This window comes from Prionailurus viverrinus, chromosome D1 (assembly GCF_022837055.1).
Source record: "Prionailurus viverrinus isolate Anna chromosome D1, UM_Priviv_1.0, whole genome shotgun sequence".
In the NCBI taxonomy this organism is placed as follows: Eukaryota; Metazoa; Chordata; class Mammalia; order Carnivora; family Felidae; genus Prionailurus; species Prionailurus viverrinus.
In genome coordinates, this window is record NC_062570.1 from 3163769 (window position 1) to 3186285 (window position 22517).

A 22517-nucleotide genomic window follows, 5' to 3' on the forward strand; every position below is an offset into this window, starting at 1 on the left:
ATATCAGAATCACTTTCGGGCTTTTTAAAAAAAATACAGAGTCATAGATTCTATACCTCAAGATACTCCATGAGTATCAAATGGATTTGGAAATTTATGCACTTATTATGCATCTTGGATGATGTTGGAATGTCAGAATGACAGTAAGCAATTTGGAGCTGTGGATTTGATACAACCCCCAGTCCACGTCTTGAAATCTTTCTTTTTTATAATACGTATATAATATAGTATAGAGTTATATATTATGTGTGTAATATTTACATGTTTATAAACCACACACACATTTACTACCTATGGATTTAGGATGTGAAAATGTCAGTATTCCTGAGATGCACATTCTAGCTGTGGGCAAAGCTGAGCAGTCCAAATTCTTCTTGCCGTGAACAAAGTGGTCTCCTTATAACTTCTGCTAGATGATCCTTTTTTTCCCTCTGCATCTCTGAACTGTTCTACAAGTCCTGAGAATACCCAGATTCTCCTGTCTTTCTATCAGTCCTTTGTAGTTGAAATATGATGTTCCATTATGCTTAGTTTACAGAAAGCATATGCACTTACAGAAAGTAAATGGCTTTTCCTTAGATTTTGTGATTACTATTTTCAAAATATTTTTATTGAAGCTGAAGTTTTCTCACGTTTCTTCATGACTTTTTTTCCCCTAGTAGATATGTTGTATACTTACTCTGGTATATAATCCAGAAACTGTTGCCATCATTAGACAATCAAAGTAGCAGTAAACATACCACACTATTTCCTAGGGAACACTCCATGTTTTATATTTTCTTATCTTATTCATTCCTACATGGTTCTTGTTTTGTCCACATAATCCAAGCTGTCTTACTCAAAACATAACTTTACTCAATTGTCTTCTAAGTATAGTAACAATGTCTCATAATATTTCAAAGATTTGTTTCACAAAATTTTAATGTGAAGTGATGTCAGTCAATCAGACCTGCAGCAGAAGTCTTGCAACCTAGGACTTGCACTTGGCCTCTTCTGGGCCTCACTAGCAATACCCAGTGGGACCTGCTGAATTTGGTCATCCCCTTGAGCCCTCACAGGCGGTGGGTCCATTGGAGCTCTGTGCTCATGTTCCAAAGCCGTACGTCTCTGATGGGTTCAGTGGGGAGCTGAGAGTTGTAACTGGGTCTTTTGAAACCAAATCTTGCTTCAGACATAAAGAATAAAAAGGTAATAGTGTTCTCACAAAGTGAAAGGCCTAGGGAGCACTGCTGGATATGTCCTTTCTACATCTTTTCCTGTATCAGCCACACGGTGATGCTGAAAATGATAACACACTTCCAGAGCATTTGTGCCATTTTGCCTTCCTGTCAGCAGGATTCCAGTTTCTTTGCATCCTTGCCTGCACTTTTGGCCATTTTTTTGGCTTTTTTTTTTTTTTTTTTTTGGTGATAATCATTCTTGATAGGTATGATGTAACATGGTTTTAAATTCCCCTGATGATTAGTGATGTCAAATATTTTTTCCTATACAGTATGGAGGTTCCTCAAAAATTAAAAATAAAACTGCCATATGACTTAGCAACCCTACATTTGCGTATTTATCCAAAAGAATTGAAATTTGAATCTCAAAGACGTATCTGCACTCTCATTGCCGCAATATTTACAGTAGCCAGCATGTGGAAACAATCTAAGTATCCATCAACAGATGAATGGATGAATAAAATGTGGTGTATGGGCACAGCCTTTAAAAAGAAGAAAATTCTTCAATATGTGGCAACATAGATGAGCTGTGAAGGCATCTCAGTAAGTGAAATAAACCAATCGCACGAAGGTAAATACTGCACGATCCCATTTATGTGAGGCATCTAAACTGATCAAACTCCCAGAAGCCAAGAGTGCAATGGTGGCTGTTGGTTAGGGCGGGGAGGCAGAGTTAGGGGGATACAAATCAAAGAACATAATGTTTCAATGAAACAGTATGAATAAGGTGTGGAGATCTCCTTTACAGCATTGTATCTGTAGTTAACATTAATGTACACCTAACACTTTGTTCAGAGGCTAAGTCTCATCTGTGTTACTACCACATTGAAATAAAATTAATGATAACATGCCAAGAAAGTTGAAAACAGAGCAATCCATAGTTTCATTTTCTTATGATCCTTTCTTACTCTTCAGTAGCTGAAGACAGTGTTTAGAATGTGTTTATCAGAAGCTCAATGAAAACAATTTGGTGCAGTGTTTCTACTGTTCTGGTAAAATTAAATACATATTCATGTTTAAGCTAAAAAACTGGTGGTTCTGCACATAAGGAAGATGCTTTTATATATGTACTTAAAGCTGGCATTACATAGTATGAAGATAAAGAGTAAAATTCATGCTATTCATTTGAAATTTTAATTCTTCCTTGGTTAGGCTGAGAATTAATTTGTTAATTGATTCGTATCTGTTTGTAAGAAATAACACAGAAATCCTGTGTGCCTTTTACTGTCTCCCAAATGGCCACATCTTTCAAAATTATACTATAATATCATAAGCTGGGTATTGACTTTGGAATAGTAAAGATATGGAGCATTTCTTTTCTAGGAACGCTTATATTATGAATTCAGTTTTTTTATAGGGCTAATCAAATATTCTGTCTGGTATCAAATGAATTGTGGCAGCTTCTGTCTTTCTGCAACGTGGTACGGCTCATGTGAGTCGTCAGATTATATGTGTAAAGTTGCTGGTAGTGTTCCCTTTTTATTCTTTTGAGGTTTATCGGCTAGTTATATGCCCTGTTTCATTCCTGATATTGACAATTTGCATTATGTTACGAGACCCCACATCTCATTTAATCCTTCTGTTTCGACATCTGAGTGAGGCGAGGCCAGCTTGTCACGTTCTGATTCCTCACATGGTTTCCACTAGCATCATGGGAGATGGTATTTGTAATCTGAAAGCAGTGGACAGCCAGGGCCGCCATTTGGCCTTCTCTGGCATTATCTCCTGGGGAGTTGGGAATTCTTATTATACCCTTGTGAGTCCAGAAGTCTAGGCTCCCCACTGGCCCTTGACTGGCGTGGTTGGTATTGAAGCCACAGCTTTTTCTGGGGTGTTCGCCTCATGCTGAGCAGTTATTGTCTGAGAGTTTTCTGCCTTACTAGGCTGCCCTTTTTCTTATTCCGTTTAGAGAGGACAGCCGCAGGTCTACACCCGTTGACATTTTGGGGTGGCCCGTTTCTTCAGTTCAAGGCGTAGATATATGAGGCAAAAAATGAAACCCAGAAAATTCAACCCAGTGTCTTGGATCTGGTTCCTCGGTACCTGCCTGGGTCTGTTTGTGTTTGTCTTTCACACTCATGTTGAGGGTGTTCAGTGCGCTTAGCAAGAGGCATAGTGACAAGTGCGCCTACCCCGTCTTCCTGGAAACGGAAGTCTACTGTTGTATTTTATAGTGATAGACATGCTTATGGGAAAACTTTGTATAGTATGACAGTCCTTTATTCCTTTTGAAATGGGTTCTACACTTGCACTTTGCATCAGCCCCTGCAAATCACGTAGCTGCCTCTGCCTGGGTGTTTGGCCCAGGATGGGGGTGTTTCAATGTGTGTTTTGTATGCCATTTTGAACTTGAAGACCTGGAGTAATTTTTTGGATACTTATCTCCAATGCCCTCCATGGTTTTGATCATTCTAAGGACAAAGATTGAATTCTTTAACAAAATCAGTCTGGTTTTTCTGAGTGAGGACCCTGGCCCTCTCTTGCTTCTCTTTGTATCTCTTGCTCATTATTGTCTCCTCACCACCCATCCTCTTGGTCCTTCGCAGGCCCTCTCTTCTCTCACGTGTGGCCTCTGAGCATCGCTGACCTCCATGGGAAAACCTCTTTCTTCTTTTCACATGGCTAATTCCCATCCATCCCTTTTTTGCCAGCTTCACGGGACTTCCCTCAAGGACGCCTTCCCTAGGTACCAAAATTAGACTAGGGCCGTATTAAAACCACCCAGGTTGGCCTGTACTCTCGTCCCTAGCAAACCTGGAGAAGTTCACTCAACCGTCTGTTACCCTCTGCACTATAAGTTTTGGGATGGCAGGGTCCCCCCCTCCTCTCTCTCTCACTCTCTCTCACTCTCTCTCTCATACTGCAATTACTTCCAATGTGTTGCACTGTCTCTTGCATAGAATGACCACTCATTAAATATTTATTAACCATATTAATTTTTTGACGTGTAAACCTAAAAATTACTCTTGGAAATATATAAAAAAAACTATCCTGAGATTTGCAAAAATTCTCTGGTTATTTAACCACCGGTGTTTATTTGGTACCTCCGGTGTCAGGCACAATCTGCCCATGTGGTAGGAGTTGTAAAAGTGATCCGGAGAAGCCCTGTCCCTGTCATCTTAAGTCATGAATCTTAAGGAAACAAATACGTATGTGTGTGCATATATATGCGCACATACATACATAAATATATAGACGGATATATTTGAGGTTATAATACTCATACTCCTATATATACACTAATAGTATATACATATTATGCAGACATATTAGGCAATGTGATAAGTTGTAGGAAAAGTATGAATAAGGTAATAAGATAGAATACTACTGGGAGAAGCTGTCTGGACAGGAAATCAGGAAGAAAACTATTTTATCCAGAGTATACCAGAAATGCAAAAATTCTAGATTTATTTTGCTGTGTGTGTGTTTTTGCTTGGTGTTGTCTTGTGTTGTGTTATTCTGTTTTTAACCTAAGGAACTGGGAAGACCAGAGTGCTGTCCCCGTGCTGGGAAGGACAGGTTGGTCACGTTACTTTGGAGGGACTCAGAGAAAGGAAAAGATTAGGAAATTACCAATTTTCTTTTGAAAATCTTAAATTTGGTTAGCAGTACAAGAAGATACGTGAGGTAGAAAATTTTACATATGAGACAGGAACTCGGTTTTTACACAGTTTTGTATATTCTGATGATTCCTAGGAAGTGTCACGGATACTTAGAATAATCCTAGATACACATCAGTGTCAGTCCGAGCTGAATAGAATAGCCCAGGGGTTGTTGGAAGAGTTCAAAATATAGCCAAAGATACCAAATTTCCTCATTTCTTTTTTACATAAAAAAGAGATATTCACCCCTTGAAAACATATGAGTACCAAGGGCATAAATTCTAGTTATTATAGCTTTCAAAGAAGTTTTTAACCAGGAAAGCGCTGGTCTCCCTAAGATCTATTAGTGGACAAATTGCAAATATAAAATATATTCATTCCGTGTACCAAAAGACTTGATCATAACTGAGGTGTATTTTGCACATTTATTGTTTAAAATTTGAAATATTTCACGTTTTACTGAATTTGGAAGTATGCATCCTCGTTAGATAAATGTGAATATATTTGATTTTTCCATTCTTCTTCCACAATACACAAAAGGAAAACAAAAGTTGCCCTTTAAGTTGTTCTGAACGAATTCAGAAAAATAAGCCCCCATGATATGAAATAGATTTTTCCCTCTTGACTCATCTTTCTTTTTATATTATTTTCTCTTTAATTATAGTTGATAATGCCCTTGAAAAATGTTTTTGTAGACATTAATCCCACCATAAAACTTTGTAATTATGTCATGTTCCACACCTGCCTTTAGGAGTTTGTTGTTTACAAAGTGTGTTGCCTTAAAGTGCAAAACCACAAACATGTATAGGGTACACAGTATTTCCAACAGGTTAAATTACCTGTAATGTGTGGGCACCTGGGTAGCTCAGTCACCTGAGCATCTGACTCTTGATCTTGGCTCCAGTCATCATCTCATGGTTCATGAGTTCAAGCCCCACATCGGGCTCTGTGCTGGCAGCAAGGTATCTGCTTGGGATTCAGTCTCCCTCTCTCTGCTCCTCCCCAACATTCACCACTTTGTTTCTCTCAAAATTAATAAATAAACTTAAAAAAAATAGAAGCTTGGAATTAAAAAAAATAATAATAAATACACAATGTATATATAATGTTAATCAGAGCCTTGAGCAGAAATAAATATTTTATCTTAGACTCCAGGCCCACCCACTGTCACCCTTGTTCAAGTGCAAAGGAAGAATTCAGTGTAGTCTGCGAGTGGCCCCTAGATAAAGTAGGCTTCCCTCACAGATTAAGAAACCTCAGAAATTATTTAAGAATGCATCAGCTATCACAGCAATAATGCTATGTACCAAGTGATCTCACAATTTCAGTGGCAGATTTATTTTGTTGAGTTTCTTTTCCACCCTCGGATGTCCTTGTGAGCTGGGGACACCTCTGTTCCCTAATGGAGGTCCGGGGCGGGGGCGGGGGAGTGCGTCTTTTCTGTGTTTCTCATCCTTCCCCGGAACAGGTGAGCTCCTGTCACGGAGATGGAAGAAACCACAAGGATGAGTGTCATCACTTAAGTACATTGAGGCCCCTGCTCGTATCAATCCACTGGTCATTTCAACCACAAATAAGTTTCTATGGAAGACCCGACGCGTGCCCAGGTGACTTTTCTTACCCTCTACTTCCTGAACGTTTCTCCGATGGGCCCAACCCAAAGACCTTTCCCTGTCAGTGTCTTGCAGCAGTATTGGCGAAGCCACTTAACAACACGTGTTCCATAAACTTTCCTCTAAGATAAATTCTCTTCAATGTGTACTTGCTCCTTTGAAAGCACCTTGAGAAAGTATGCTAAAGGATACTAAAAGTATTCTCCATTTTTATCACAGGTGTTGAGCACAAAGCCTTAAGTGAAATAAACTCTTGTTATTGATAATGGAAACTGTACATGAGAGGGTAATGCATCAGACGGTTTTGTTTTGACTTCTGTTTACCCATCGTATATCCGTCAAGGTAACTACATACTCTCCATCATGCATGTGCTTATAACACACCAAGGTTTATGACTGGCTCCATGCCCAATGCACTCCACAAGTCTACCGTCAATTGTGGTGGTTCAGGCACCTGGGATGATGGAAACTCCATCCTGACGCATGGTTTCACTACACCAGATAAAGGAAGCATCATAAATCATGCCCTGGATCTTAACCTACATCTCTAACTGGAAGCTTTAACCTACTACTGTATCTGCTTCTATTGCATTATTGAAAGCAAGTCCTGTGGCTTCACCTGACTAAAAAAGAGGTGATCAATGCAGTCTCCAACCACATTCCCAGAGGCAGAACCATAGCCTAAGAACCTTCATTTCTCATACAGACGAACAGCAAGACAAGGCTGTGGGGTCAGTTTGGAAGCCACACAACTAGAAAGCAGGTAATTTGGAATTTAAATCCATGTTTCTAAGAAATGAGAGCTCAAGCTTTTTCTTTTAAGTTTTTATTTAAATTCCAATTAGCATACAGTGTAATATTAGTTTCAGGTGTACAGTGTAGTGCTTCAACACTTCCTACATCACCCAGTGTCCAGCTTTGAATTATAGCATTTAACTACTTTTCTATGTGAAGCCACCTGTCTGCTAGAGAGGTTATGTATCTGGTTACGATGAAGAGGGTTTATCACGTGAAAATTAAACAACAACAAAAAAATAAATGTTCCTCTCAGCCTGTGGGGTGTTCAGGTCTGCCTCAGAAGGAAGGCTTGTGGGCTATCTCTTGAGAGACCTTGGTGGTAATGCATGCACTGTGGTCCACAGTTTAAGGTGTATCTGCTCTCAGTGGAGATGTTCACTAAGCTGAAGAGGCCATTAGATAAATCTAAAGTATCGGTTTTCTCATGAGAACTGTAACTTTCCTAAGAAACAGGATGCTTGTGTTCATATAGCAAGACCATTTTATTTCAGTTAGCTGGCCCAGACTGTAATCAAAAAATTGCTCAGTCAAAATGGAATTAAATAAGGGAGGATAGACAAACCCATGTGTATGGGCATCAAGCTACTAACTCAACGTTACCAAGAAACGTTCTCATGTATGAATTAGGATGTTCAGGGGCGCCTGGGTGGCTCACTGCGTGGAGTGTCTGACTCTCAATTTTGGTTCAGGTTATGATCCTAGGGTCTTGGGACAGAGCCCCATATCGGGCTCCATGCTGAGCATGGAGTCTGCCTAAGTTTCTGTCTCTGTCTCTCCCTCTGCCCCTCTCCCCTACTCATGCTCTTTCTCTCTAAAATAAAAATAAATAAGTAAATAAATAAATAAATAAAATTTTAAAAAGCAAAAAAAAAAAAACCAAAAACAAAACACACGTGAACACACACACACACACACACACACACACACACACACACACACTATTGTCTGAAGTATTTAGTTTGAGATAGTATAGCTGTCCTAATGGAATATATGGCCATTGCAACCCCTTTTTCTATCCCTAAAAGCATTTCATTTAAGCAAAATCAGGTAAAAAAAATCCACAACAGGCAGACTGTAACTCACAAGGAAAGGTGAGGAGAACAAGATTGAGAGGGGCCAGGAGGGAGACTTGGGGGAGCCTCTTTGTGAGGCTGACAGCACAGAGCTTGCTTAGGATTCTCTCTCTGCCTCTCTGTGGCTCTCTCAAAATAAATAAACAAAAGAAAAAAAGAAGAAAGAATGAAGAAGACAGAAAATGCAGTATTAGTAATGTCTCTCAGTCTTTCCTTCTAGATAAGCATATCTTGTAATGTTACCATTTTTTGCCATGTTTTACACAAGTGTATGTTATGCATCTTTTAAGTACTTTGAAAATAAGGATTTTTAATGGATGTAAAATGTTCCACTTTATGGATATGTTGTATTTTCTGTAACAATTTCCCTATTATTGGACTTTTATATTGATTATAATTCATTAATAAAAAACAGGTATCAAATGATATAAATCTTTGTTACTTGGAGATTTTCAAAGGCTATATAGTCCAATAAATGCAATCACTGTGCCAGGCTACATATATTTTAAGCCACTTCATACATTTTGCAAGTCCTTTCTCCTAAATTTGATGGTAGTGAATACTGCTGTCATTTATGTATGAGATTGCCCAAGTCACTGCATCCTTCCTTGTGAAAGCTGCATAGACGTATTGTGATGAGCACTGGGTAATGGATGGAAGTGTTGTATACTGGGTAATGGATGGAAGTGTTATATACTGGGTAATGGATGGAAGTGATGTAATATAACACTGGGTATTAACTAACTGGAGTTTCTATGAAAACCTGAAAAAAAAGAGAAGGAAAAAATAATAAAATTAACCAATTACACAATTTAGGGCAGGGAGGAAGAACAAAGCCCTGTTCTCATTTTTTGGTCAAGAATTTCTCCTAAGTGATATATGCTGATAAGCCAGTAGTCATTTCTGTAACGTATGCTCATACTTTCATTTTCTCTATTCTCCAGTTTTCTGAGAGCCTGTTTAGAAAAACATTCACGTGAATTATTTTATGCATGTTGAAAAGCCGTTTCAAATAATTTACATGAAATACGGGTGATGTAGGAGGAAAATTGAACGGTAAGATTCCTAAAAATCCTACATTGTTTTTGGGAAAAGCAATCAACCCCAAAGATATTTTGAAAATAAAGGGAAATAGGAAGTAAACGAGAAAGCTGCACATAAATTCAGTTTTACTTAAGGAATATAAAGAAGGATACCCAATATTATTTGCCATATTTATCAATTTATACTTTTCCCCTGGTTTTTCTGCTTAGATCTTGCAACCAGATTTCAATTTGAGTGTTATGTATTTTAATTAATTAAATCAGGTGTTTATGAATTAATGCTGTCTTGTCCTCTGTTACCTGCTGCCATGTACACGCCGTCTTCTCCCTTCTGTGTGCTCCTCTGTAAATATTAGGGGTTGTAAGCCTGGGGACTGTATTTCCCCAGATCCCTGACAGTGTCTCATTGGGTTTGGTTTTAGCAATGTGAATCACTCACACAAGATCTGGGAGGTGGAACAGAAGGAAAAGCCATTGTTGCTTCTGCTGCAGTTTCATAACCGGCGTCTGCAGTGTGCAGGGGACATCTATGCAATGTGACCAAAGGCTTCTGAACATCCGTTCACACATTGCCCACTTGGGTTCTGTAGATGACGGATATTACAGAGGGTGGGATCCGTTGCTCTCTGAACTTGCTGATTTCCTAAACATGGTCAGTCCTGACTTTGACTCCCTGACCTGTCACACTTTTTTACACTGTTCCACCTTGCTTCTAGTAAGTCCTATGTTTATATTTTCCTTCATGAATCTTACTATACATCTTAATATTTACCTCACATGATTCCTATTTTATTTTTACGTTTTCAATTTTGTTCAAGAATGTTTTGATTTTACACATGTAAAAACTTAGCACGTCATTTTTTATTAGACCTTCTTTATTTAAAAAAAAGTCTCAAAACTAGCAAAATTGTTGCACACATACTACAAATGTAACTTTTTGAGCTGTAGCATTTGAGACAAATAGGTAAACTGATGTCTCATTCCAGCTGAACACGGGAGGGGTTCCTATGAGCAAGGACACTATTGTAATGTCCCTTTGCCGGCACAAGCATCACAATCAGCAAATGAACATTGATGCTTCGTACATGTAATTCTTAGGCTTCATATAACCTTCACCACTTATCCTACCAGTGCCCTTTACAGTAAAGCACTCCCTTCCAGAATCATCTGCTGCATTTGGTGGTTTCTCTCTATTCTCTTCAAACCTGAATACTTACTTAATCTTTCTTTGACTCATGATTTTATTTTATTTTATTTAAAAAAAAAATTTTTTTTTCAACGTTTATTTATTTTTGGGACAGAGAGAGACAGAGCATGAACGGGGGAGGGGCAGAGAGAGAGGGAGACACAGAATCGGAAGCAGGCCCCAGGCTCTGAGCCATCAGCCCAGAGCCCAACGCGGGGCTCGAACTCCCGGACCGCGAGATCGTGACCTGGCTGAAGTCGGACGCTTAACCGACTGCGCCACCCAGGCGCCCCTGACTCATGATTTTAATACTTTTGAGGATTGAAGACTCTTAACTCATTTTGGGTTTCCCTGATAGTTCCTTATGAATATATCAGGTTATCCTTATCGGGTAGGGATATCACAGAAGTATTGATGTGCTCTGTATATATTCATCTTTTTATGCATGTAAGATGGCGTATGATTTCAATTCATTTTACCACTTGTGATCCTAACTTTGATCACTTGATTAAGAGGTGTTGACCAGCCTTCTCCAAAGTGTAAGGTTATTTTGTACACTCCCTTCCTGTCTAGCGTAGGAAAATGTTTGGGTTTCATCTTTTGTGCTTCCTCTCTCCCCGGGCTTGAATCAGCCATTTCTCCAAGGAGTCCTGGTTCATTTTAGTAACCACGTTCAGAAGGAAAATTTAAAAAATCTGGAAAGTATATTTGCTCATTTCTCTTAAGGTATGGCTGTTCCCAGACCTCTCATATGACAGACCTAGGATATATCTACATGTGTATCTGTTTATTCATATCATTTTTCCTTTAAAAACCACGTGTTGACCCTATCTTCAGTTCAGTCAGCACCGTAGTGTTCATTCTACATTGCCTCTTTCTATGATTTTCTCTTTCTTCTCCATCAGTGAAATCTGATCCTCTTTGGCTGAATGTATTTAATTAATTGACCAGTTCACGTGTTAGTAACCAATCCTGCTGCTGTGTGGAAACAGTCCTCACCCTACTCCAGATACCCTGCAGCGGCCAGCCATAGCTGTCTCTGCGTGGTTGCCTTTGTCACTTTGCCTGGACGTCAGCACCACGTGTTAGGCCACCCACCATGCCGTCTTCAACATGCTTGACTTCTGACACTCTGTGCTGGGCCACCGCTGTCACGGTCTAAGGGGAAACCTTACCGAGCCCAGCAGAGCTCTGAAGTCATGCATCCGGCTCCCCTCCGCACTCCACTGTTCACCTGGGACCGTCACATCCCATAAACATCCACCTATGCTCTGACCACCAGGCCAGCGCTTGGCCACGGCAGATGCACACCTTGTTTGGTTAGCAACAACTGATTTTTGTTTTTAGACTGAGTTGCCCAAGAAGAATGATAATTATTTTTTTCCTACTCTAAAGGGACTTACTCATTTTAGTATCAGTGAAACATTCACAAATCCTTTTATTGGAGAATTTACATCATTTATATGTAAGGGGCACCTGGTGGCTCAGTGAGTTAAGCGTCCAACTCTTGGTTTCAGCTCAGGTCATGAGGTCACAGTTCATGGGATCCAACCCCATGTTGGTCTCTGCACTGGGAGCACAGAGTTGGCTTGGGATTCTCTCGCTCTCGCTCTCTTCCCCTCTTCCCCCCTTCCCCTCAGGCATGCACACACTCTCTCTCAAAATAAGTAAGTTTTTATTTATATTTAATAGGATTACTGATATGACTGAGTTTAAATATACCATCCTGTTTCTTTCCTATATGTCATGCCTTTTTATTTATTTTTCCTTTTTTTCTACCTTTTTTGGATTATTTGTTTATTTTATATGCTTTTCTTTTATCTCCTTTGTTGGTTTATTACCTATAACTTTGTGTGGTGTTACTGTACTTGTCAATTAATTAATTAATTAATTAATTTATTTATTTTTGGGGGAGGAGAAAGAGAGAGAGAGAGAGAGTGTGTGTGAGAGAGAGCGCAAGCATGCGAGCAATAAAGGCGTAGAGGGAGAGGGAGAATTGTAGGCAGGGTCCATACTCAGTGTGAAGCCTAATGCCGGGCTCGATCCCACAACTCTGGGATCATGACCAGAGCAGGAATCAACTTAACCAGCTAAGCCACCCGGGCACCTCTGCAGGTTAATTTAATGTTTACCTGATAGATCTTTACCGTGTCGCGTTCTACCTTAGCATGTTTTGCCTTCAGTTGACATGGTGCCATTTCATGTTTGGTATCAGAACGGTTTTTTTTTTTTTTTTAATTCGAGTAAGCTCCGTGCCCAACATGGGGCTTGAACTCATGACCCTGAGATTAAGAGTCACATGCCCTGCTGACCGAGACAGCTGGGCACCCCAGTGGAAGAACTGTGTTTTTATAGTGGTGTACTTGCATTTCTTCCCTCCTAGCCTCGGTGTGATTATTGTCAAACATTTTATTTCTGTCTGTGTTATAAACCCGACAATGTAGTGTTATTATTTTTCCTCAAACAATTATATTTTAAAACGTTTAATAAGAAAGCTGGTCTTTTATATTTACCAGTGTTTATAATTCTTGTTGCTCTTTATTCATCTGGGTCCTTATTTTCTCCTCTAACATTCCTTACACTGCAAGTCTGCTGATGATGAATTGTGTCAGTTTCTATATGTGCCCCTCCTACTTCTCCTGTACTTTGGAAAGATCTTTGGCTTGATGCAGAATTCTGTTTTGGCAGAGTTTTTTATTTCACTGCATTGAAGATACTCCTCTGCTATCTCTAGCTTACAATCTTCTGACACGAAGTCTGCTATCATTTTTATCTTTTTTCTCCTGAATGTACTATGCCTTTTTCTCTGTTTTTTTTTTATAATTTCTTACCATTGGATTTAAGCAAGTTGATTATGATATGTCTTAATATAGTTTTCTTAATATTCCTTCTGCTTGAGCTTCATTGAGATTCTTGATTCTCTGCGTTTATAGTTCTTTATCATAGTTGGGGAAAATTGACTTCATTTTTTGAAAATTTATCTTTTTTTTCTCTCTGTGTGTTTCTTCCTGTTCAGACACTCAAATTACACATGTATCAGTTTTTTTGTTTTGTGGGTTTTTTTTAAGTGTGTTTATTTATTTTGAGGTTGAGAGAGAGAGAGAGAGAGAGTGCAGAGGAGGGGCAGGGAGAGGGGGAGTAAGAGAATCCCAAGCAGGCTCTGTGCTCCCAGTGCAGAGACCAACATGGGGTTGGATCCCATGAACTGTGACATCATGACCTGAGCTGAAACCAAGAGTTGGACGCTTAACTGACTGAGCCACTCAGGCACACTTCAGACTTTTTGAAATTGTCCCATGACTCACTGAGTCTTTGTTAATGTTTTTCTCAGTCTTTACTTTTCTCTCTGTTTCATTTTGGATGTTTCTATTCGTATATTCCCAATCTTTGCTTCTTTAATGGTTAAATTACTGTTAATTCCATCCAGTTCATTTTCACCTCAGGCAGTGCTTTCGGCTCTATAGGTATGAATTTGGTTTTTCCAGTATCTTCCACCTCTCTGCTTATCATGTTCATTTTAGCTTTTACATGTATCAAATATATTTTAATAACTACTGTGATGTCTTATTAATTCTATCATCATTATGTATTGTATTTTTTATTTCTTTTTATGCCTGGTAACTTCATATTGGATGCCAGCCACTGCTAATTTTATCTTCTTGGTGCTAGATATTTTTGTACTTCTCTATATATTCATGAGCAGTTAATTTATGTGAAAATTATTTGCTCCTTTAATATTTCTTTTTAGACAGGAGAAGCTTTTAGTCTAAAGTTAATTTTACTCCCCATATGGAGCAATCTCCTTTGTTAGTACTGTATCTCTATACCCAGTGCATCGTGAATTATGAAAGATTCCATTCTTGGGAGTGGACACTATAACCTGACCCCGTGTGAGTTCTCCTTATTTGTTCCGTCTAATTCTTTTGGATGATTTTTCCTTCGTGTCTTGTGGTTACCTCACATGCATGCACTGATTAGTCTGTTTCTCATCTCAGAAACAGCTGTCCTTTATTATCTGGGTATGCAATATCATGAAAATTATAGTTGCATATTTTTCTGTGGTTTTTACTATTGGTCATTTTGGACAGAAGGGCAACTTCAGTCTCTGCCATTCCACATGGACTACAAATGGAAGTCATTTACGCTTACTTCTTTAGTATGCTGAAAACCTATACCATGTCAATGGATATAGGATTTATCCTATGCTGAATCAGAAACCAATGAAAAACCTCTTAAAATATACTCAGATATATTTTTTGAACTTTTTTTTTTGTATTTTAGCAGTCATTTAGCATTGTCTAAATGGGATTTGGGGATGAGAGATACAGGTATGACATAGATTGGGTATTTATCATAAATGCATAATTTACATAATTACATAGTACTGCAAATTCTAAGTCTACATACTTGTGAAACAGTTCAGTACAATCAGGAACAGACAAGGTGGAAATGATAGAAGTTGAAGCTTATGTTAAAAAGTTACACAAAATTGCCTTGGCATGGTGACTGTCCAAATTTGGGCTCCCCTGAACGTGCAGCCTTAGTTGAGAACTTTTGTAGAGACAAATTTTTGAATGTTGGTTCTTTCATCTTACTCCCGTATTTATTTTATTTCTCAACAATTGCCTTAATTCTCCCCCTTCATTTTGAGTTACAAAACACCTTGAAAAAATTCTAGAAGAATCTACCAGGTTGCACATCTAAGTCTCATGTTCAAAGTTAGAATTGTCTCTGCAGCCTAAGACAGGTGGTGCTGACCCACAGTTCAGGGATGTTTCTGTTACTTTAATCCGAAGGTGTGGTTCAAATGAAGAGTGTGAAGAGATTTCTCTTCTTATAGTTAGGGTAGTGAGTAGGTAAGACTGTGAATCTTGGAGGCATTCTGCCTAAATTCAAATCTGGAACCGTTCATGCTAGCTTTGTGAGCTGAGACCTGCTACTTACCTCCTGTGTGCTTCAAATGTTTAATCTATCGATTAGAGATAACATTACTACCTATCGCATGGAATTGAGAATATTCACGGATGCAGTACTTGTACAGCACTTAGAAAAGTACTTAAATAGTCAGCACGCAGAAATGTTTGGCTATTTCCGTTTTGTTAGCTGCAAAATAGTTAATTTTTCCTAGATAAACTTAGTGCTTTAATGCTACCATGATTATTTTACTGCAGTTAACTACCTAATTACCATAAGTCTATAGAGAGAGGTTATTACCTTATTGACTGCCCAACAGTAATCCCAAGGAGACTTTGTGATTAAAAGAGATGGGGCCAAGTTCTTTCCAAATGATTTGTGCTCTCATCTGACCCTTTATGACTTCAGGCAGTAATATCTGTGGAATAGTATTAACATAATATGTCACCTAATAATCACAGAAAAATCATTTCATTATGAACAATTTAAAAGAAGGAAGTGGCTTATTCTCATCTTAAACTTCTATATTATGTTTATTAAAATTAAGAAAGAAAAGTTTGTATTTGAGTCCTGCTTAGGACTTAATGAAAAGCTTTGAGGTAGTGTCTTGAGGACAAACTAAGACGTAAATGTTTGCAGGTCTAACCATGACACTGCAGTTCAGAAATGATGGTCAGTGATCCTGCAGTGTCTTCAGTCTATGACTGTATTTCTGAAGTGTTTCTCTAGAGTTGTTGAGCCTATAAGCAGTAACTAGAAAGAAACATACTTCCTGTATGTCCAACATATGCTAAAGAAAAACAAATAAATATACAATGAATAGTTCTTTGCTTTATAGGCCTCTTTCTCAAAGTGAAAATTAGTTGGAAAAAAAAAACAGAAAGAAAAGAAATCACAGGGTTCCTGGGTGGCTCAGTTGAGTGTCCGACTCTAGAATTCGGCTCAGGTCATGATCTCACAGTCATTCGTGAGATCGAGCCCTGTGTCAGGCTCCACAGTGGGCACAGAGCCTGCTTAAGATTTTCTTTCCCTCTCCCTCTGCTCCTCCTCTGCTTGTGCTCTCTCAAGAAAAAAAGAAGGAAGGAAGGAAGGAAGGAAGGAAGGAAGGAAGGAAGGAACTACAAGATAATCCTTTTAAATATATATTCTTAGAGAAACTAGAACACTAACAAAACACATCAATTCACAGACTTATTAGGTATTCTAATACTGTACAGACACAGTGGATAGCAATCATTTTTAAATTATAGACTAAAGGTGATCATATATTGGACATTTTAACATAGAAGCATGAGACTCAAATATAGCTTTATCTTAATGTGCATTTTCCCTCACTATGAATTATTCATCATAGTCTTTGACATTTGACCTAATCCCTATTATTATTTTCTATTACAATGTTCTTGAATTTTACCATTCAGTAGACACTGATGTCTGTTTTTATTAGTACTTTGATTGTTTTTATGCACAAGCAGTATTATAGAATTGAATATATTTGGGGACTTTTTTCAGAAATTCTGACGGTAACTATGTAGATTTTCATTCATTACACCTTGCAGGCTCCCAGATTTCTTAGCACATAAATATCATAAAATCATTTGATTAGATATCTTGGTTTGGTCTTGATCTCGAGAGAGAGAGAGAGAGGGAGAGAGGAGAGATCTCTCTCCCTCTCTCTCTCTCTCTCTCTCTCGGATCAATCAATTACCTCAATGTGGCAAAAACCTTTCTAAGTGTGCAAGCAAAGGTGTAATCAGCAAAGGAAAATCCACTCAACTTGGCTAAAGAACATTAGAAAATTCTCAAGTTCAGAGAATATCATAAGCCGTATTAAAAGAAAAAAGACAAATAGAAATAACATGGTGGTACCAGATATGATACTGAAAAAGTTTGATACATCTTAAAAGTAAAGAACTTTTGAAAATCATTAAAAATATAAAATTATCATAATTTTGAAATGTCTTAAAAATAGACATGAAGTTCACAAATAAACATACTCAAAGAATGCAAAGAGAAGTTCAAAGTAATTTTAGAGCAGCAATTTTAGACTAATTTCTACTGTTTATTAGGCACTTAATATGTACCATGCTAAGTCATACCATTTAAACATCATAGTAGAGGTAAGAAGTAAGCATTTCTGTCATACCTGTAATAATTGTAAAATCTGCTTAGGTAATAAACCTGAAAATGAAAAGGGCTATTAAAGTGCCCAGAGTTGCTTAATAGTAGGGCTGGGTCACACAGCTAGGGCTGACCAACTCCAGCACATGGATGGTTTTCTTAACTACTCTGCTATAGAAATACAATTTAGCAAGAGATGCCTTTTAAAAATTTTACCTAGGAAAGTAGGAAAGAATAAATCAAAAGTCTTAAAGGGTGATTTCGTTAGCCAAGTGACTTTGTATCATTTATACTCTAAGATTTTAACCAGCAAATTGTCAAAGATTAATCTAGAATTGTATCTATTTTAGCATTGTTTATTAAATACAAAATTAAAACCCCAAATAAAATCCAATAACTAAGAATTTATTAAGTATGGTATTATGTGACACTCATACAATTAATAGCTGTTAATCTATTCAAATTTGAGTTTTAGAAAAGAAACATCACAGGAAAAGTTTCAATGTTTTTAAGAGAATAAATAGCAATAATATGTAAACCCAGTTATATACCCACACACAAAAAAACCATATATGCTAAAAAACTGGAAGACTATATCCTCAGAGTTAATCATGGTTATCCATGAATCATAGCATAATGAATATAAGTTTTATAGTTTTCTATATCCTTTTCTGTACCTTCCAAGTTTTCAAACATGATTAAAAGTGCTAGTTTTTCAAATCCTTAAAGAAACTGTATCAAGTCTAGTAACTGGCCCCAAATGGCCAGGACTTAGTAACTGACTCCATCCCTGATTTTGTCCCCACTACCAACTAAGGAGCAACCAGAAAGAAACAAATATGCACCCATCACTGATCACATAGGATGCCTGACTTTAGGTTACTCTCCAGCAGCTCCCCCATGCTAACAGCCTCTAGTCTGGCCATACCCGAAGTCTTTCACTTTTTCCATTATAAAGCTTTCCCATTTCTCTCTGCCTTTGAGTCTCTGCCAAACACAAGTGATGGTGGCTAACATCTTTGCTCTAGAAGACTCTGAATAAATAGCCTTTGCTTTTCTCAAAAAAAAAAAAAATTATATCAGGTAAGATTTTAAACAGTTATACTAGTGTATGAATTAACATTTTGCATGATTTATTTATATCAATCACATTTTTATGTAGGATAAAGACACAAAATGTTTAGTCTTGTTCATAACTTGCTTAATGTCTTTATTAAAAGTCAGCTTTCTCAACATACTGCAAAAGTTGTAACGATGCCAGTGTTAATGAGCCAGCTTCCAAGATGTCATCTCCCAGGTCACTCAGAGAAAGGGAGACTTGCTTGTGTGTGTGTGTGTGTGTGTGTGTGTCCTGTGTAGTATGTGGGGGTGAACTTCCACGTGTTTGGGGCATCAAAATTTCTAAGCTTTGTTTGCTATGTTATTAGCAAACAAAAGTGATTTCCACTAAGTAGGTCAGGTTCCTCAGATTCTTGGTCCTTTGGTCCTTAAACCTTTCTGTGTTTTTCCTTCTTTGAAGCATTCCTGGAGTATATATAGAGACTCATTAAAAAGTCATGGTCAGTGTAAATATTATGATAAAATTTCCCTTCATTTGTTTTGAGGACATATGGTCCGTGTTTTAAATCATATGTGTATGTCTGAAGGTTATTGTAAGCCTGAAAATGGAGTCTTTGAATCATTACCATAATGCTGAGTAGACGGCATTGAGAGCAAAAGTTCACAGTATCGAAACTTAAGTTCCACCTTTCTTAATTTCTGTTTCAATTTCTCTGAAGTGGGGTGATCATCTAACACTGTGTGCAGAGAGTAGAGATGTCTTTGTCTCTACAAGAGTCACAGATTCAGTGACAGTTCCCTAACCCAGCTGTCCTTAGAGCAAAACATTCTGACAGCGGGCTTCTGGAAATGAACATTTCATCCGCATGGAATCTGGTGCCTGGTTGGAGAGATGGGCAGTCTGAGATCACAGATGGAAAACAGCAGTGTTTTGAGGTGGTTTCACAGAGATTTTGTGTATCTGAGCTCGTATTTTGAAACTTGTCTTACTTAGCCCTGTTTCATTCTGAGAAGCTTGAACTCATCACATTTCCTTTCTGCTTGGTTCTGAACGTTTTACATGAGATGCTGTGTTTCCTGTGTTTGCAAAGGGTTTTAATTTATCTGGTGTCTTGGAGAAAACATGTAAAAGTATTATTTGCTATAATAATACGTTTGGGGGACATAATTCTTAAAGAACCACCATATGATTAAATGATTTGATTCTAACAACAACGTGAGTAGATAGTATAAATATTGTAGTAGCTATTTAGTGACAGAACGTCCTAAAAATCTGCATGAAGGTGTATAGTTGAGCAGAGGATTCAGTAAAAAGCCTTGTCTGTGAGTAGGTCAGGTAGATGGCTGCATGGTGATGGCATCTGAAGAGTATTCTGTTGAACTTTTGCTCCAAGATCTCTCCCCACCGCCCCCCCCCCCGCCAAAATGACCTTCAAGCTCTCCCTATAAAATTATGTTGGGGACGCCTGGGTGGCTCAGTCAGTTAAGCGTCTGACTTCGGCTTATGTCATGATCTCGTGGTCCAGCCCCGTGTTGGGCTCTGTGCTGACAGCTAGGAGCCTGGAGTCTGCTTCAGATTCTGTGTCTCCCTCTCTCTGCCCCTCCCCCCCTCTCTTTCTCTTTCTCCCCCCCTCTCCCCCCCTCTCAAAACTAAATAAACATTAAAAAAATTATGTTGTACAAGGGATGCCTGGGTGGCTCAGTCACTTGAGTGTCTGACTCTTGATTTCAGATCAGGTTATGATCCCAGAGTCATGGGATGAAGCCCCACATCAGGCTCTGTGCTGAGCATGGAACCTGCTGGAAATTCTCCTGTCTCTCTTTCTCTTTCTCTCTCTCTCTCTCTCTCTCTCTCTCTCTCTCTCTCCACCCCCCCTCACCTGCTACTCTCCCAGCACACTCTTGCTGTATCTCTAAAAAAAAAAAAAAAGTATATAGGTTGTACTCTTACAGTGGGTGAACTTTACATATGTAAATTATTTTTCAATAAAGCTGTTAAAGCAAAACAAAGCAAACATACCCTGGTCATTGTGTCCTTGGGTGACTTTTTTTTTTTTTTTTAATGATTATGTGTTGGAGAGAGAGTAATACATTAGTATAGGGAACATACATTGACAACTCACTCATTTTAAACTCTGAAGGGCCCTGGTGCCGAAAGAGGGAGAGGAATGGTTATGGCTAGTGCTGTGTTCCAGATGCATGTTGCTTCCTGCTTTTCACCTGGGGCACATCTTCCTCCACAAGGACGTGCTGCCTTCCAGTGTAAATTAGGTTCTCACATGGCCACCTGCCACCGGGAGTGAAAACTCTTGATTTATACCCATTTTGAGCAGCTGTGGCAGCTATTTTATTCAATATCAAGCCTCATAGTCAATCATACATAACAAAAGTGACGCCTGCATAACTCATGGAGATACAGGAGAGCCAGCTCCTTGTACGCTTACAGAGCTTACAAACAACTAAATGGCTGCCATTTCTCAATGGCCCTATATCATAAAATTTACATTTAACTTTTATGTAAAGGCAATCCAGATACTTTGCAATTCTTAGAAAACGATAAGGGTGGAGAACAGAGGGCCTTTTGAAGTGTCCCGTGCAAAAGTGGACGCATGCAGGTTTTTGGTGAAAAGTGCGCGTTCAAGAAGACGTTGGTATGACTTCCATGCTAGAAGAAGAAAGAGGAGGAGGGCAGCTAAGTAACCTGAGATTCTAATTCAATACGCAGAGTCCATATCGTGGCCTGGGTTTTCGTCAACATTACGTAAAACCTTTAAAAAGACTTTATGTAAATTATAAAGAAAACAATAGCTTTTTGGAAGATCAGATTCTAGCAACTCTTATATTGAGCTCTTACCCTAAATCTTTATTAGATATTGTGGTAAATGCTGTAAACGTGACAGAAATTAATTTAGGTTGCTAACATTTTATAAATCACTGGCACCATGCAAACGTTTTTCTTTCTTTTCTTCTTTTTTTTTTCTTTCAGTGTTTAAGGATATAAGGGACAAAAGCCTATGGATTTAGGTAGAAAATCCCTGCAGGTGGGGGCAGGCAGTAAATAAAGTCTTCACAAATACAGACTTCAAGGCGGTTCTTGAAGGATAGGTTGTATTTGTGAAGAACAACAAAAATCTGGCTAGATTTTTAATGTAAGAAAGCTCAAACTGTGTTTGAAGTCTGTAATCATTCACTTAAATTTTACTCTGAACCTCATTTCCAGCAGTATATATTGTGTATTTATAATTTGCTACTTAAATGAATAACATTACTGGTAGGTTTCTTTCATAATTTTAAAAGGTATCTTTATTTTTTAATTTTTTTAAAGTTTATTTTGAGAGACAGAGAGAGACAGAGACGCCCATGTGCAGGGGAGGGGCAGAGAGAGAGAGGAGAGAGAGAATCTCAAGCATTCTCTACACTGTTAGTGCAGAGCCCATTGTGGGGCTTGAACTCAAGAAGTCTGAGGTCATGACCTGAGCTCAAATCAAGACTTGGATGCTTAACCAACTGAGCCACCCAGACGCCCCTAAAAGAGATCTTTAAATAAAAAATATACCTTTGCTTTTGAAAAGGTGATGTAATATCCAACAAAAATTAATCATAAAACCCATTATCCTACCTCATTATATTTATACTTTTTTTCAATGTTTGTTTATTTTTGAGAGAGAGAGACAGAGCTTGAGCAGGGAGGGACATAGAGAGAGGGAGACACAGAATCCAAAGCAGGCTCCAGGCTCTGAGCTGTCAGCACAGAGCCCGACACAGGGCTCAAACTCATAAAAGGCGAGATCGTGACCTGAGCCTCAGTTGAATCCTGACCTGACTGAGCCACCCAGGTGCCCCTATACTCTTTTAAGTTGACTTTTAATGTTTCCATGTCGATTTCCT